Below are 15,641 nucleotides of genomic sequence, written 5' to 3' on the forward strand. Positions count from 1 at the left end.
AACAAAACTCGTGTTGAAAAAGAAACCAGGCGAGCATTGATTCCACCGCGCACGGAGAACTGCTCTTGCTTGACGTGCTCCGTGGGATTGGAATAGGTACCCCGCTCCGTATTCCAGTGCTACCACGCGCGACTGGTATCGGCGCTGTGATACTGCCAAAATCTCCAGCACCTTCAACACCGCGTGCCTATTCTGCCGCCGGGCAGGGCAATAGTAGTACACTCCCCCAAAAGCAGTCGCAAAGATCTTCGTGGAACTATTGCGTCTGTGCTATCGATTTCTTGGTATTGTCTACTTGCCGCATCTCTGGCTGAAATCAAGGTTGTCTTTCACCCAGACGACATGGCGAGATTTTGTTTCCGTGTTTAACACCTCAAGTCAAATATAAGAGGATCTTTGTGTCAATAACTTTATTATTTAACCAAAAATATATGCAACTGCATTTCCATATTCCGGGTAAAAACAAAACAAAACAAAACAAAACAAAACAAAACAAAACAAAACAAAACAAATCAAAATAAAGACAAGAAGACGGAAATAAAATGTCGATTAGCAGTATATACAATAAAATATTTTGTTTGCAAAGTGTTCGCAACGTCATAGTATCCGCTACTATTGCTTCTTTGAGAATAGAATGCTGGACACATCCTCTCACAGACGGACGGACGGGGGGAGGGGAGCTGCTTTAGAGTGTGTTTATTCGCAAATCTATCCGTAGATGACGAAAGCAGAGAAATTGATATTAATAACAATAACAACAACTGACTTGAATGGTAAACTGTCACGGTTGATTTGGCGCTCAAGGCGTCTCCCACCCAGTTACTGATTTGTTCGTGCTATAATGTATAATCCACGACCGGAGTTTTGAACTTTGAATACCTGGCTGTGACGTCACCAAGATCCTGCTGTGGTATTACAGAAAGGCTGGGATAAGGCGCCGTCTGATCACGTTTAGTAGTCGCAATTGATCACACTTGGGTTCCATTTCACTGACAATTGCGAATATACAATGATCGCAGTTGCCATAGCAGCAACGGCCAAGCTCTATGTACTGTTGCTGTGCCCAGTCCATGAAAAATAGAGCCAACTCTGTTTCCTCCAAACAACAACAACAAACTGACTCGAACTTTATTATTCATAATATTGTTCTCAGCCCTTTTGTAAATTACAACAATGGGAAAGGCAGAGTCAAGCTGTTTAGATAAATGGGAAATAATGGGAAAATATAGAAATATAGACAAATGCATAACTGAGTACAGATATTGTTCTGTATACTATGCAAATATATCGACTGCATAGAGGGGCAAAGTTAAATCTATTATTTTGCTCAGACGTGATTTCTCAACAGTGCTTTGCCCCGAGACGAAATCAAAAAGTGGTGTTTTTTTTATTCATGTTGAAATCAAAAAGTATCAATAGTGACCCGAAAAGTAGCAGTCGATAATCTAATTTATTTGTATATCGAATCCCTCTTAATTTAAGATATATATGCCAGACTAAAAAATTGGAATGAAGTTTACATGATGAAGTGTAATTCCTCAATGCGCAAATATAGATACGTCCGCAATATATATATATATATATATATATATATATATACATACATATATATATATATATATATATAATTATATATATAATTATATATATATATATATATATATCGCAATGAAGTTTACAGATATATATATATATATATATATATATATATATACACATATATTCTTCTGATAAATAACGAAGTAGGGTATAGTCATGCATTTTAGTCGAACAGTGCAATTTATTCAAACCAAATTTTCGACGCATGCACACGTCTTCTTCAGGATCGACATGAATAATCATGAAAAAAACAAGATGACTCTATTCTCTATATATTCTACACATTATGATAACATATATCTATTCTCTATATATCTTGTGTGTATATATATAGAGAGAAGAGTATAAACTAAGCATTGACATGATAGCTGATCTCAGCTGACAAATAAATATTATTGATGAATGTGATGTTATCTGTCTTTTTTTCCCTTCACGTACCAATTGGAATAATTCATCACATTACAACGTCAATTATGTTGTCAGTTTTTGTTTGTCAGTGGATATATATCCCGGCCATCTCTCCGTGATTTCTTGAAAGACGTCTAAGGTTGACGTCTTTTCTGCTCCCTCCGCGCGCCTGTCCCTTCTGTCGCCATTGGAGGCTCGACGCATTCGTTCACTCTCTCGTCATCTTTCCACGTAGGGGGCGACATTATCGACAAGACGTGTTCTCAACACGACGCCGCGTCGGCAGTCTCGACAAAACGCGAGCCATTACATGCAGACTGCTCATCGTTAAAGGTTATCAGGGATTAACTGCTCTCGTGTATTTTGTGTCGGCGATGTTTTCCTTCTTTTTTTTCAGTGGAGCCAGGGAATACAATATTAAAACCCCCACCACAATGAAAACAAACAAACACAAAAACAAACAAAACAGATCGAAACCATATAACGTTTTACAGCGCTGTCACTGCACCTTTTAAATTCTAAAAGTTGAAAAAAAAATTGCATGCCTTATCATGATGAGGTTGCTGTTGTTAGGGATAAAAAAAAGACAATTGGAGCCCTATTAAAAACTAGTTTACTGAGATCAAATCATGCGATATTATAGGCAGATCAAACGCTTTTATTGTTTAAACGTATGCTTATAAAGCATCACTATGAGCTCATGATCATAAATGTCTCTGCTGACAGGAACAGGAAAGAAAAAGAAAAGTCTGCACGTGGGAGCTCAATTCTTATTATGGTAGAATTTAGTCAAAAGGCAAAGAAAGATGACGGTTGATGCACTTCATTTAGTGTAGACAAGGAGGGCGGTGTAGATAAAGCTAGGATTATATACGTACTCGATGTTTCATAGGATGTTGTAAAGCAACCATCTTCTTTTGATCTGTAGACTGTATCTATGAATTTATTTGACTATTCTTTTTATTTTTCATCTATGCATGTTGTATTCAAAGATTCGTTATATTACTATTTTTGTACCTCATGTTTGTACTTCTATACCCCAAGAGGGAGTCGAATGAGTAAATAAAAACCTAAAAATCTAAATTTAAATCTGCAATCTAGTTTTCCTCTGCAGTGGTACTGTATTCATTATGAGACAGCCGTTAAACATGATTCACATCCACATTACATCAAGTTAATCGAATTAGAAAATCATAAAAACGTTGCTGCTCATTTATCTATATGATAAACACTTTTTTTTCTTTTTTTTTACACAACTTCGGAAACATCCTGACGAAATTCACTTTAATTTGTGAATTTGCATTATCGTTTTATGTCATTTATCTCATAATTCTCAAATGAAGCTGTATCAAAATGATAAATACAGTATTGAATGGTATCATACATAGAAATTACATACTGGTTGGTGATGCAGTAATGTAGGGGTATTAACGGAATATCAAGAAATATGACGAGGTCTACATAAAAGCAGACTTGTTTACTATCTTGCAGGTCCCATCAACCACATATGTTTTGAGATTGGAATTGCACAAACGAGTATTAACCCCTCCCTAAAAAAATGTGATAATATGGCACATCATAACTTATGAAATTGCTGGTTTTCATACATGACTCTAGAATATGGTTCCACGTCTACTGTTCTTCAAAGTCATCATCAAAATTTGATATACATGACGTTTAAATTCAACAATTAAAGGGGATGGCTACTCACTGATCAGTGGGAATCAATGGGAATGCTGGGGGATGATTGTTCCAATCCTTGTGGGATTCATTTAAGAGTACATTATCTATTGTTGTGTGAAAATTATTTGCTTCAGAATGGCCTCATATTCAAGTAATCTGCAGTTCGTTAATATGCGATCGTTAACGGGCCGTTAACGTTCGCCCCGACACTGTACAGGCATGCTAACCTAGAAACATTTAGCTGCACATTACAATAAGTATAATAATGTACTCTTTAATGAATCCCACAAGGATTGGAACAATCACCCCCCCCCCCAGCATTCCCACTAATTCCCACTGATCAGTTATTAGCCATCCCCTTTAATACTTTAATACTAACCGAAGTGTTTCAATACTAACCGAAGTGTTTCAATAAATGCAAACAGAGGAAAATAAATGATTAATTACTTTAAATAAAACCGATTTCCTTTTGGCAGCACAAAAAAGTTCTCTTGAAGAATTGTTTTAATTTCGTTTTCGGATTTCAGAGAGATTTCATTGATTTTATTTGCACTTGTTGTTATAACCCAATATAACTTTCATCATCATCATTTGTACATGTTCACCGTCAGGTTTGGAATGTTTACATTTGGAATGCTTTTCATTCATATCATACCTCTACCGTGATTTACCAGCTGATTCCACTTCCCATGCCGATCTGCGAAATACATTTCTTTTTAAGTCAAAGTATGTATTCTTTTTGTATGCGGCTGTATTTTAAGATATCATCTGCAATGAAACCCCTCTAGCAGTTTGTGTGTGGGCAGGGGGCATGGGTTGGTGAGGAGCGTCGGTGGGTGGATGTGCCTCTGACTTTGGGGGGGGGGAGCAGTATTTTGTATCTTGTGCATTTGTTTTGTTTCTTTTTTTTGGGGGGGGGGGGGGGAGTCGTCGCACAGCGTCAATTTAGGGGTTAACCTTTATTTTTCTCTGAGGGGGTGGATGGTATATGGGAAGAGAACACAATGTGGCTTGCATGCATGGTTTCTCTAACGTCAGCTCTGATGTACTCTGATAGATACTTTTTGTATACTGGATTTTTTTTCATTTTTTTTTTACGGGAGGGGGTGGAATGAATACCCATTTGCCACAATTATATTTTTAGTTTGTATGTAGAATAATCCACCTGGTGTATACACGCTTAATTCAAAATTGTACTGTTTCTTTTCTTTTATGTTCAACTACTCCCTGATGTGCTTCCTTAAGTTGGTTGGAGAGGCCCAAGGGTCATAGTGATTTTGATTGCTTTTTTCCAACCCGGCTCCTTAGGGAAACTCAACAGGGAAAGCCTGACATTTTGTTTTCATGTGTTTTGTTTGTTTATTTTGTTTCTCTGTTATCACTTGTATTGTTTTGCAAATGCCGAATAATAATAATAATAATAATAATAATAATAATAATAATAATAATAATAATAATAATAATAATAATAATAATAATATTTTGTTATAGTTACAGGGATATTATTGCTGATTGTCGTGGGGAACTTAAATTCTATCATTTCCTTCAACCGGTGTTTCCTCTTTTAAACAGGGTAACGTCTCAAACGATTCCCACATGCTAACTTTCAATAAAGGTATTAGAAAGGCCTCCGTGTAGCAGAATCGTTTCGGTCTTGCTAACAAAATTCTATTCGCATATGATATCATTTGGCAGCTGAAGTAGTTACAAGGGACCATCGGATTATACTTTTGTGAAGATTCATCATTGTGCAGTTGCGCATATCATAGCGCAGGATGTATTCAGTAACGATTGGATTCGAAACGAAAACGTACATGCATTCCCAAATTAACATCATTACCTCCCTCTCTCTCGCTTCCCCCTCTCCCTCTCTTCCTCTCTCCACTTTCTTCCTACGTATGAAAGAGCGAAATGGGGATAAGAGGGAGGAGGGAGGAGGGGGAGAAGATTGTTGGTGGAAGAGGCGGATGGGGGTGGAGGTAGGGGTCGAAGAGAAGGGGCAAGACCCGGGTATCTCCTCCCGATTATTATTCCAGGGGTTCATACCTATATCCCTTGCCTCACTAGAAGCTTTTCATTACCGACACTTTAAGCCCCATCCCAAACAACCCTGGACGTCAAATACCAACATTCCTCGAAAGTAACGTCAGAGGCGTCCAAGTCGTATATAGTCACCTCGCCCACACAGAGTGTAATCGTGAGTGTGTGCGTGTGTGTGTGCGTGTGTGTGTTAGTGTGTGTTAGCGTGTGTTGACGTCCTCGCAATGTCATTTCCACCTAAATATGTTGTCTGTTTTTGTTGTTTTTGTTGCTATTGTTTGCGTCTAACACTACTAACATTCTGACGTTCGACGCATGTTTCAACGCGCGAGCGTCCTCTTCATACTTCGTCCCTTGTTCTGATGAATTTTCAGATGAGTTTCCCGTTCATTCAGCCTTTACCGTTTTCCTTTCTTTTATATTCAGTAAAGGTAATAATCAATCATACATTTCAGTTCAATTCAAATCAATTTTCACTTCCAATATTTGTTTTCGATACAATTACCTGAAGTAAAAACACAATGTAATACAACTAGATTTAAACATACATTCTATTTCCTTCAATATTACATTTTTGTTTTCGATACAATTACCCAAATGAAAACACGATGTCATACAACAAAAAAATAAACATACATTTTATTTCGTTCAATATTACATTTTTGTTTTCAATACAATTACCCAAATGTAAACACATGATGTAATACAACAAAATATAAACATACATATTATTTTGTTCAATATTACATTTCTGTTTTCGATACAATTATATACCCAAAATAAAACTACAATGCAATGCAACAAAATTTTACATTTTTACATTTTATTTTGTTCAGTATCATATTATTGTCGGAATAGAGAGGTTCACGTGAGAGAAAAACTTATAGAGATGTGAGCCACTCAATAAATTGAACTTAAAGAAGAAAAAAAGTGAAACACACACACAGACACACAGACACACAGACTCTCAGGGGACAAAAAGACAGGACAAATAAGAAGACAACGAGAAAGGACATTAGAAGGAGAAGGAAGAGAGAGTATAATGTATTATGTATTATGACGTGTAGTTATCATGTGTAGTTGCAGGGAGGTGATTCCTCTCACCTCCCTGGTAGTTGCAAAAGAAGCAAACCTGTATGTTTGCATCATTGAGGTAATGGAGTTGGTGCTATGATAATTCCAAGTTTACGTGAACTGTAAAAGCTGCCCCTCGGCGGAAGCGACAATATTGCTGTGATCTGTCGGGATGTACGCTCAGTAATAGAGTGATCGTTTTTTCCGCTGCTCTCGTAATTCTTGTTCTTGATACAGATATTTCTATCTCGGTCGTTTTTGTGTATGCGTATGAGCGTATCAGTACGTCTCTCTCTTCTATCCCCCTCCCATCCCCGCCTCTCTCTCTCTCTCTCTCTCTCTCTCTCTCTCTCTCTCTGTATTAGCCTGTATAGCTGTTTTTCCTCCTTTTTTATAACAGGAGGCGAAGGAAGTGGGACAGGGTAGATTTCAATCTTTTATCCATTAGATACATGACATCCCTTTTACATTCCTTCCCAATTAGCACAGAACATGATATATTCCACCAGAATGACAAGAATAGTGTAAAGTTATAACATTTCTGTTATATTTGAAGGTTGTTAGACGTTAAATTCAAATAATGCACCAAATTCTCACCGTAACGTATTCTGTGTACGAGGCACAGCTGCATATACCAATCCTCCTGCGGTTGTAATAATACTTATACTTCGAACAAAAGATAATGCATGTTAAAGCTGTCAGAAAGGAAGAATTCACTAGCTTCTTTACTTTGTTATTTATGGCAAATAACTACACACCACTTACATGAATTACATACGTGCATCACACAGGTCTGTAAAACTAGACGTATAGTTTTTTTCGTAGTACGAAAAAATCATTCGAATCTTAACGGTCAATTCAACTCAACAAATAAAGACCCTCTCTGAGTTCAAAATTTACAGGAGGTTTCGAAATAGTGTTTTCTTCAATACCTAAATATTCCCACCCAATTTTAAAAAATGTGCATGCAAAAGGGATGATATGTCTTTAAGTTTCCACTTCCTATAAAATAATTGCCGTTTCATTTTAATTTGCACATGGATGACAACGCGACTGGGCCGCTCGTGCCCGCCGCCACCCGCTTGTTGCATACCTTCACGGCGACGGTCGATAGCCGAGGGATTTGGAGGGCTTCACATCTACGCACGATCTCGGCTGGGTAAACACGGCAGCGGCGTGCGTGTAGCTATCTATCCTAGCCGACCACTGCGGAGGTCCAGTAAGTGGGCCGGGGCGCAGAGTGTCCTCCAGGAAACTGAGTAAAAGCTAGCCGATAATAATGATTATAATGATTATGACGATAATGACAATAATAATAGTAATAATAATAATAATAATAATAATAATAATAATAATAATAATGATAATAATAATAATAATAATGATGATAATAATAATACTAATAATAATGATAATAACAACAACAACGTCTTACTTACACAGGGTAGCCTCTTCAGTGTTGCCACTACTCTACCAGAGAGCCTTGCCAGAGGGACGTAGCTGATATAATAAAAAATTATGATGGGGAAGATCCTAATAAAAAAAATTATTGGTTGAGAACGTTTACGTGACCAGGCATATATTTTGCCTATACCTAGACATGTAGATTTGCTTATGACCGTTCATTACTAAAGGATAATGACTGGTCATTAGCACTTTCACCATCAAATTGTGGATGATGGATGATATCTCTGGGTCTGCACTGCTATTTTGTGGGGCCGTTTTAAGCCGAAAATGTGGTGGTTATAATGGCAGACCATCACTACTAAGAACAGAAAACAAAAGCCCAGGGTTAACGACTATTGAGTAATTTCATAATCCCTCTATGCTACACCTTTCACCCGACAAAGTTGGTGATAAAGATGACGGTGGTTCGATAAAAAATCCTGCACCATCCATGCTTTTGCAGTGTGCTGGCTTCATGAATGCCCAGCAGTCAGCTTCAGGTTAGCCGACATGTCATAAACAAATGGCGACTATGTCTTGACAAAAGGCAAAAGAAAGCGTTAAGGATAGGGAAGTTTAATGTCGTAACAGTTTCTACCAACTTTTAAGCATTCTCAATACGACAGTATCAAAGACAAACTGATGAAAAATATTGGAATATTGCAGTACAAAATTCGTGTCCCTCTCTGGTTAGCTCTAGTTGCTTTCGAATTCTAAATGTTTGTTTGTTGCTCCTTTGAGCTGAGAAAAAAAAAAACACATCCCCCTCCCTAAAATTGTGACTTTGCCCTTTGATTCTCTTGTTAGATAAAAGACTAAGTCTGACAGCGGACATAGCGAAATGTCATCCCACTCCTGAAAATTTTCCACCCCCCCCCCCCAAAAAAAAAGGCATTGTAGTTAAATCCTTGTGATAAAGGAGATTAGTTTCTACTCATCCCATTAAGTTATCCTCATCTCCTGTTCCGTTGATGAAATCATAATGTATGATGCTCATGTTGCAGAAATTGCACTGGTGATTTTTTTTTGGATCTATGTTCAAACAATGTATACAAGTAGTATGAAGGGCTTTGGCAAATCAAGTTATCGATGGAAGCAAGCGCAGGGGATTAAATTATATGATAATATCATACTTTCATGTGTACGAGAACAAGTAAACAAGGATAAACATAATTATGCTGTCACTGCAAAAGGTTGTTGTCATGGTCATTAAATGATTTATTTATTTATTTATTCAAGATTTCATGCGTGTTCACAAAATAGGAATGCATACAAATGTATGCAAGTACATCTCATATAGCCAAGACAGAATATATACATAAAGTATACATTGATAAGAAGCAGTTACAGGATAGTATACAACTCCAATCCTCTGTTTTCATTATATCAACGGAATTGTGGAAGCTGCGGTGAAGAATGATATCAAAACGTATCTTGATGTTGTTAGGAAATGCGCGTGAACTAAACAATATTAATCACGTTGACAGAAGTAAATGGGTGACCTGAGCAACGCGGAACAATAACATAAATCGATTAATCAGCGCTAACCGAATAATTGCACCTTGGATAAACATTTCCAAGACAATCATTTTAACCCAATGAACAGTAAAATGATATGTGTTAGGTAACGTGTTCCCTGACGTAATATTAAGATTTTTTTTCAATTTCTTCGCTCTATTTTTCTTTATTGAAAGTAGCACATATTCCCTCTTAACCATGTCGAGAGGTGAGTGCGGATTCCTCATTAATAGGGTAAAAAGATATGGACGAGGAATAACGCATTTCACCTCCGGTGGGATTGTCGGATGTTGTTATTTCTTTGTGTTAAATTAGCGTTGACAACAGACATACGTGTACACTATGTCAAGAGGTGAACGTCGCTTCATTCGTCATCGTTGCATTCCTGCTCCATTTTTATCGCTGGTGTCGAAAGGTTGACGATGGTATACATAGGGTATTTACAGCGTTTGCCTTCAGGCCGATGGAGGCATGCGGAGAGGATGTGTGTGTACATTACAAAGCGAGTAACTTTGAGTGAAGCGAGGGGAAGGGAGAGGATAGAGATGTACATGAATGAATCGGTGATGGCGGTATACATTTCATGTCACGGCACTCATTGGTATGTGTAGACATCATGAGATAATGACCGTGGTGTGCGAAAACATCTCACGAGCGAGTCGCGCCCCTCTACATAGGATGATCTCCTTATTCACGGCACTATGTCCTCGCTGGAATCACGTTGTCTCCGCAACTGCTCCGGGAAATATCACTCCATCATCGCTCAATTTTCCCCCTCCGCGCAGACGAAGATTCATTTGCGGGAATGATATTATCATCCCTAAGCCTCATGCGTCATCGCCGCCATTCCCGGGAGTTCTCCTCCTCGACTGCCTGGCTGTCTAGGGACGTGGATGATACCCTCTTTCTTTTGATCGCCGCCTCTCAAGACGTCGGATGGTGTGTGTCCCTCATTTGCGAAAGCCTTGGACGGCCTCAAACAGAAATGAGCACAGAGCGAACTTAGTTGATGTGGCAGCTTATACTATCGTGGACACAGTGATATGTATATTATTAGCATATACATGTACTCCTACCAAGGAGCTATATGCCTCTTAAAAGGCCAACACCACAGAGTTCTGTGGTTGAACATTCAGTCATCTCCATGCAAGTCTATGCACAACACACGTCGGCTAGCTTAACTAGCATCGGCCGTAGAGGGCAGACTGTAGTATATTGCAGGTGAGGGTGCTTGGACACGTCCCGTGAACTGAGAGAAAAATTAAAGGCTGCTACGACGTGTTTTCTGCTGTATTCTAACCAAAGAATATAGCTTCTATACTCTTTGATTCTAACCGCATGGCATGAATGGATCGTTCGCGCTGAAAGTTGAGACACGCCATGCATACAACGCCTGATGAACTTCATCAGTTGGACGAATGAGATCTTTCAAACGAGGCTTCAGCAGTTCAAGGTAGGCATTTAAAGCTGCGCCCACGGTCATGAATGTCCAGCAGTCCACGTATGATATATCTCACAGTCATTTTTACTGCATAGTGTATACGATCAAGACACTGAGTCGCTCTTTTGCTCTGTATTCTGATGACAAAATCGACCTAGCCTATAAGACTTGAGTTATGATCGTCGCATTTCGTGTTATGTGACCTTACATGTCGATGATTGTATCGTATTTGTTGTAAATTAGTTACGCGCAAACAGCTCAGCGTTCCTACCCATAACGTCAGCTGTTGTGTTGACTAATTGTCTAATCACTACTCAGCTCACGACTTTGTTGTATGAACAGTAACCGTGTTGTAGATACCGACCCGACCCCCCCCCCCTCCCCCATACATGCTCCACCAACCCAGCATTGCAAATACATCATCTGTGCAATGTGTACACATCTTTGGTGCCATGATGTATACAGCATGTTTCGCACTAGTGAACCAGGGAGGTGGGAAGAGATTCCCACCTCCCTGAGTGGACCCAGGAGACCCAAACGTTACAATGCGCAATTCTTGTTTTTCATTTTTGTATTTTTCTCACTACGTCAAGTGTAAAGCTTTTCATCCTGACCCCAAAGTGAACTTGTACACAACAAGTCGATCATTTTGCCTATCTATGAGAGTATCTAGACCGATCGAGGTCCTTACACAAATTTCAATTTCAATTTCAATTCCAGTTTATTTTCATATTTCCCGGTGAAAAAAAAAATACATCAAATGTTTAAAAAAAAATGAAAATAACAAACCAGTCTGCTGGACCGAATCCTAGATTAGGGATTGTATCGCACATTCTAATCTGTCCCTTCCGGTACATACGTATATATCATTTGTCATGTTTCACTCATGATCAGCATCCACTGGATGTATTAATAGAAAAGTCAGACATTATCAGTGGATATTCATGGACTTGCTGCTCTTGAACAAACTCCATGTAGTTGTTCATCATCTCGGGCAAAATGTATGCTTTATTAGCTACAGTTCTGGTCGAGGTGAGGATTTAGCTTTTAACATTTTGCATGATATTCAGAAACCACTCTATGAGATGTCAAAGAGCATGCAATTCTAAAGGGTATCAAAACTTTATTTGATGAAAATCGGTTTTGAAATGGCTGAGATATCCAAAACCAAGGTGAAACAAAGAGATCCTAATAAAAGGCGTGGCCTGTAGTCTTTTATTATTATCACCTTTTTTTTTTTGATATCTCGGCTATTTGAAAACCAATTTTCATCAAATGAACGTTGAATCCTTCTAAAAATGACACGTTCTTTCATATTTCATAAGAGGTTTCTCATTATCTCACTTATAGGTTTGTTCAAAACATTATCGAATCCCCACCTAAACCAGTAGGACCTACTGTACAGTCCGATGGTTATAATAGTTATACAACCCACTGAAGTTAGTGCGTTCCGCATGCATGAGACCTTATCATGCAGGTATTGATACGAGGCACACGATGTCGTATTCTGATCTGTGATTCACAAAGCAAGCCTCGGGTGCACAACGTCTAGTGCAGACCATGTATACATAGCGCTATTATCCTCGCCTCAAGCATTATACTCAAAACGCCTCTGCCTGCACACAGAACGTTAGGAAAAAAACAAACAAAGGGAACTCTTATCTTATGACAATGGGACCGAAGTAGGAATGGAGAAATAATGTGCTCGATTTGCTTCACTGCAAAACGACAGAAGAGAAATAAATCTAATTGCAGCTTTGTAATTCTTTCATCAAGGTCACAAAATGCGATAGAAGGCTCTGCATCAAACCGGAGCTTTCTATTACTCACACTCTGCATCAAACCATGCAACAGCGCCCTCTTGAAACCCGGGTACAGGGCTCATTATGGTTCGACTCGGGCAATATTCTTTCAGTTTGGGCAATATTTTCTGGTATCTCCCTCAAGGCCAGTCAATATCATAATAAGTTTCCCTGACCGCATCGCAGAATCGTACCAAAGATACTAAACTAGATAAGAAAAAAAATGAAAAATAAAAAAGGTAGTCTGGCAGAACTGAATAACTGCAGATATTGAGTATGAATTCCTCTACTAACTGCATTTTAGTTGGAAGATGAAAGTTTTTCTCGAAGGGACTGTATTGAGTGCACAGAAAGTGAACCTGATTTTCTTTTTTTTTAGTAAAAAGAACTCGTAGTCTGGCTTTGCGAACCTTGGACAGGGTTGGAGCTGAAGAACTCCAGCCCCCACCCCCTGGAAATTTGTTTGATGAAAGGATACACCTCACATTTTCAGGTTACCGAAGATGAACATTATTTTATTTCTCCCAGCTATTTAAAAGAATTTTTTTTTTGAATTTTAAAGTGTATCTTTGGCCAAAAAATATTGTTTTGATATGTGTAAGAGCTACATTTCAGTAACCTATTACACCAAGAATCAGAAGAAGAAAAAATGTTCGATATTAGCAAAGAAAAATACAGTTAAAGTTATAAACATACCACTAAAGCCAATGGGTCTGAAAAGAAGACTATGACTTTGCTATTGTTCCCAGGCTGTTTAATCTCTTGCTGATCCTTAATCCCTTGCTGGTTCCTCAGAACAAAAGAAAGTTGATAGTCTTTCCTTTGAGACTCACCGGCTTAGTTCTTATTTTCTCTATCAAAATCTACTTTTTCTTCATTTATACGCAACATTTTTTTTTTCTTCTGATTGTTGGTGCAACAGATTACTAAAATACATCTCTTTCACATATCAAAAAATATTTTTTGACCAAAGATACACTTTAACACACGTCTCTTGGTATATCAGGAATTATTTACCCTTGTAAGTCCTACATGTTCCTTTAAAACTAATGCTCTGTGCAACTTTCATTAAGTCGCGAAAGGGTACGGGATGGTCCAAATATAGCCACCATGAACTCGATGTCTCCTGTTAGTTTACTCGTTATACGGGGGGAGTGATGAACATGATCCCTGATCGCGCAAGGGGAGGGGAAGAATGGATTACTATAGAAGTCCTGAGCCAAGATGTAATTTCACAGTTTAGAAATTCTACTGTTATTCCATGGAGCTATATACCATTGTTATTAACACCAGTCTTGCCTCACGGAGGGATCTCTGATTATTGGATTATCTCGCTCATCCACCTGCGCAATTTAAGTCACCTTCCCCATCAGTCTTTGCATAATTATAGATGAAGTGTCGTCTCCTTTTACCTCTGCCAATCCCTCCTTTATTAGCAAAACACGTATAAATCATAATCGTTTCGTGTGAAAGAGCTGGCCGGTTGATCGATAGAGCGAACGAAGTAAATACTGTTTTCAATGGTTTGTATGACCATGCACTGAATTGTCAAAAAGACGAAAGCACATAGTGGAAACCCGCTGCAACAATGAAAACGCTCCGTGTAATGCTGTCCGTGTAATGCTGTCCGCGTAATGCTGTCTACCACTTCCATTATTCAACCAATGCTACCGATGATTATGGGTTAGGGAATTATAGTACAACTAGCAGCACCCGTGGAAATCCACGGGTCTGAGGGGTTTAATTTTTTTTCTCATAATACGATTTTGCACATTTTTATTGAAGAAATAAAAAGAAAAGTCTTCTCATTCTTTCGTTAATTGTGCTGTCTTCTAAATGACCACCCTTCCCAGAAATTTTATAATACATTTTTGTAGTATATGCCAGGCGATCCGGTCCATTGGTAGGGATCATTCCCGCCACTACTTGCTTTTATTATAGAACTTGAGTTTCGAGGGGTTATTTGCACCCGTTGAAGTCCAACAGTTGTCTTGTTGCCCCTCACCCCTCCCCCCCTCACGCACACACACATTTCCACCTCCGCAGGGCAAACAAAAACATTCAGGGAAAAATTACCAAAAACGCAAATGAGATTCCCCGAAAGTTCTGCCCACAGGTTGTTCCCGTCGAAACGGGAAGATATTAACACTATGACTTTGATTACCCCCTGCTCTTGCATCCACGCGGGCACCCGCGGGAATCCACGGCTGGTCTCAAGGCCTCGGTTTGTTTCGTGATTTTTTTTTTCATGTTTCTTTTCCCCACGTTATGAGAGAAAAATAAGATATATCTTCATAATTTTGCTCCCTCCTTTTTGTTTTTAATCACCAAAATTTGGCTTGATATATCATATTAACATAGAACTACATCTGCTTCAGATTGTACATTATCATAATTAATATTAGGCCTACAATTATTGCTCCTATTATTGTTATTATTATATCATTATTATCATTATCCTTATTATTATTATTATTATTATTATTATTATTATTATTATTATTATTATTATCATCATTGTTATTATTTGGGGAGGGGGAGATCATAGTCATCAGGTTTAATAGGCACCCGTGTGAGTAGGTTCTCACGACCTCGTATTTTTTTTCTTTAATATTTTTCCCATGTTATGG

This window comes from Diadema antillarum, unplaced genomic scaffold, assembly GCF_040938485.1.
Source record: "Diadema antillarum isolate AM-2024a unplaced genomic scaffold, OU_Dant_1.0 seq00000398_RagTag, whole genome shotgun sequence".
Taxonomy (NCBI): Eukaryota; Metazoa; Echinodermata; class Echinoidea; order Diadematoida; family Diadematidae; genus Diadema; species Diadema antillarum.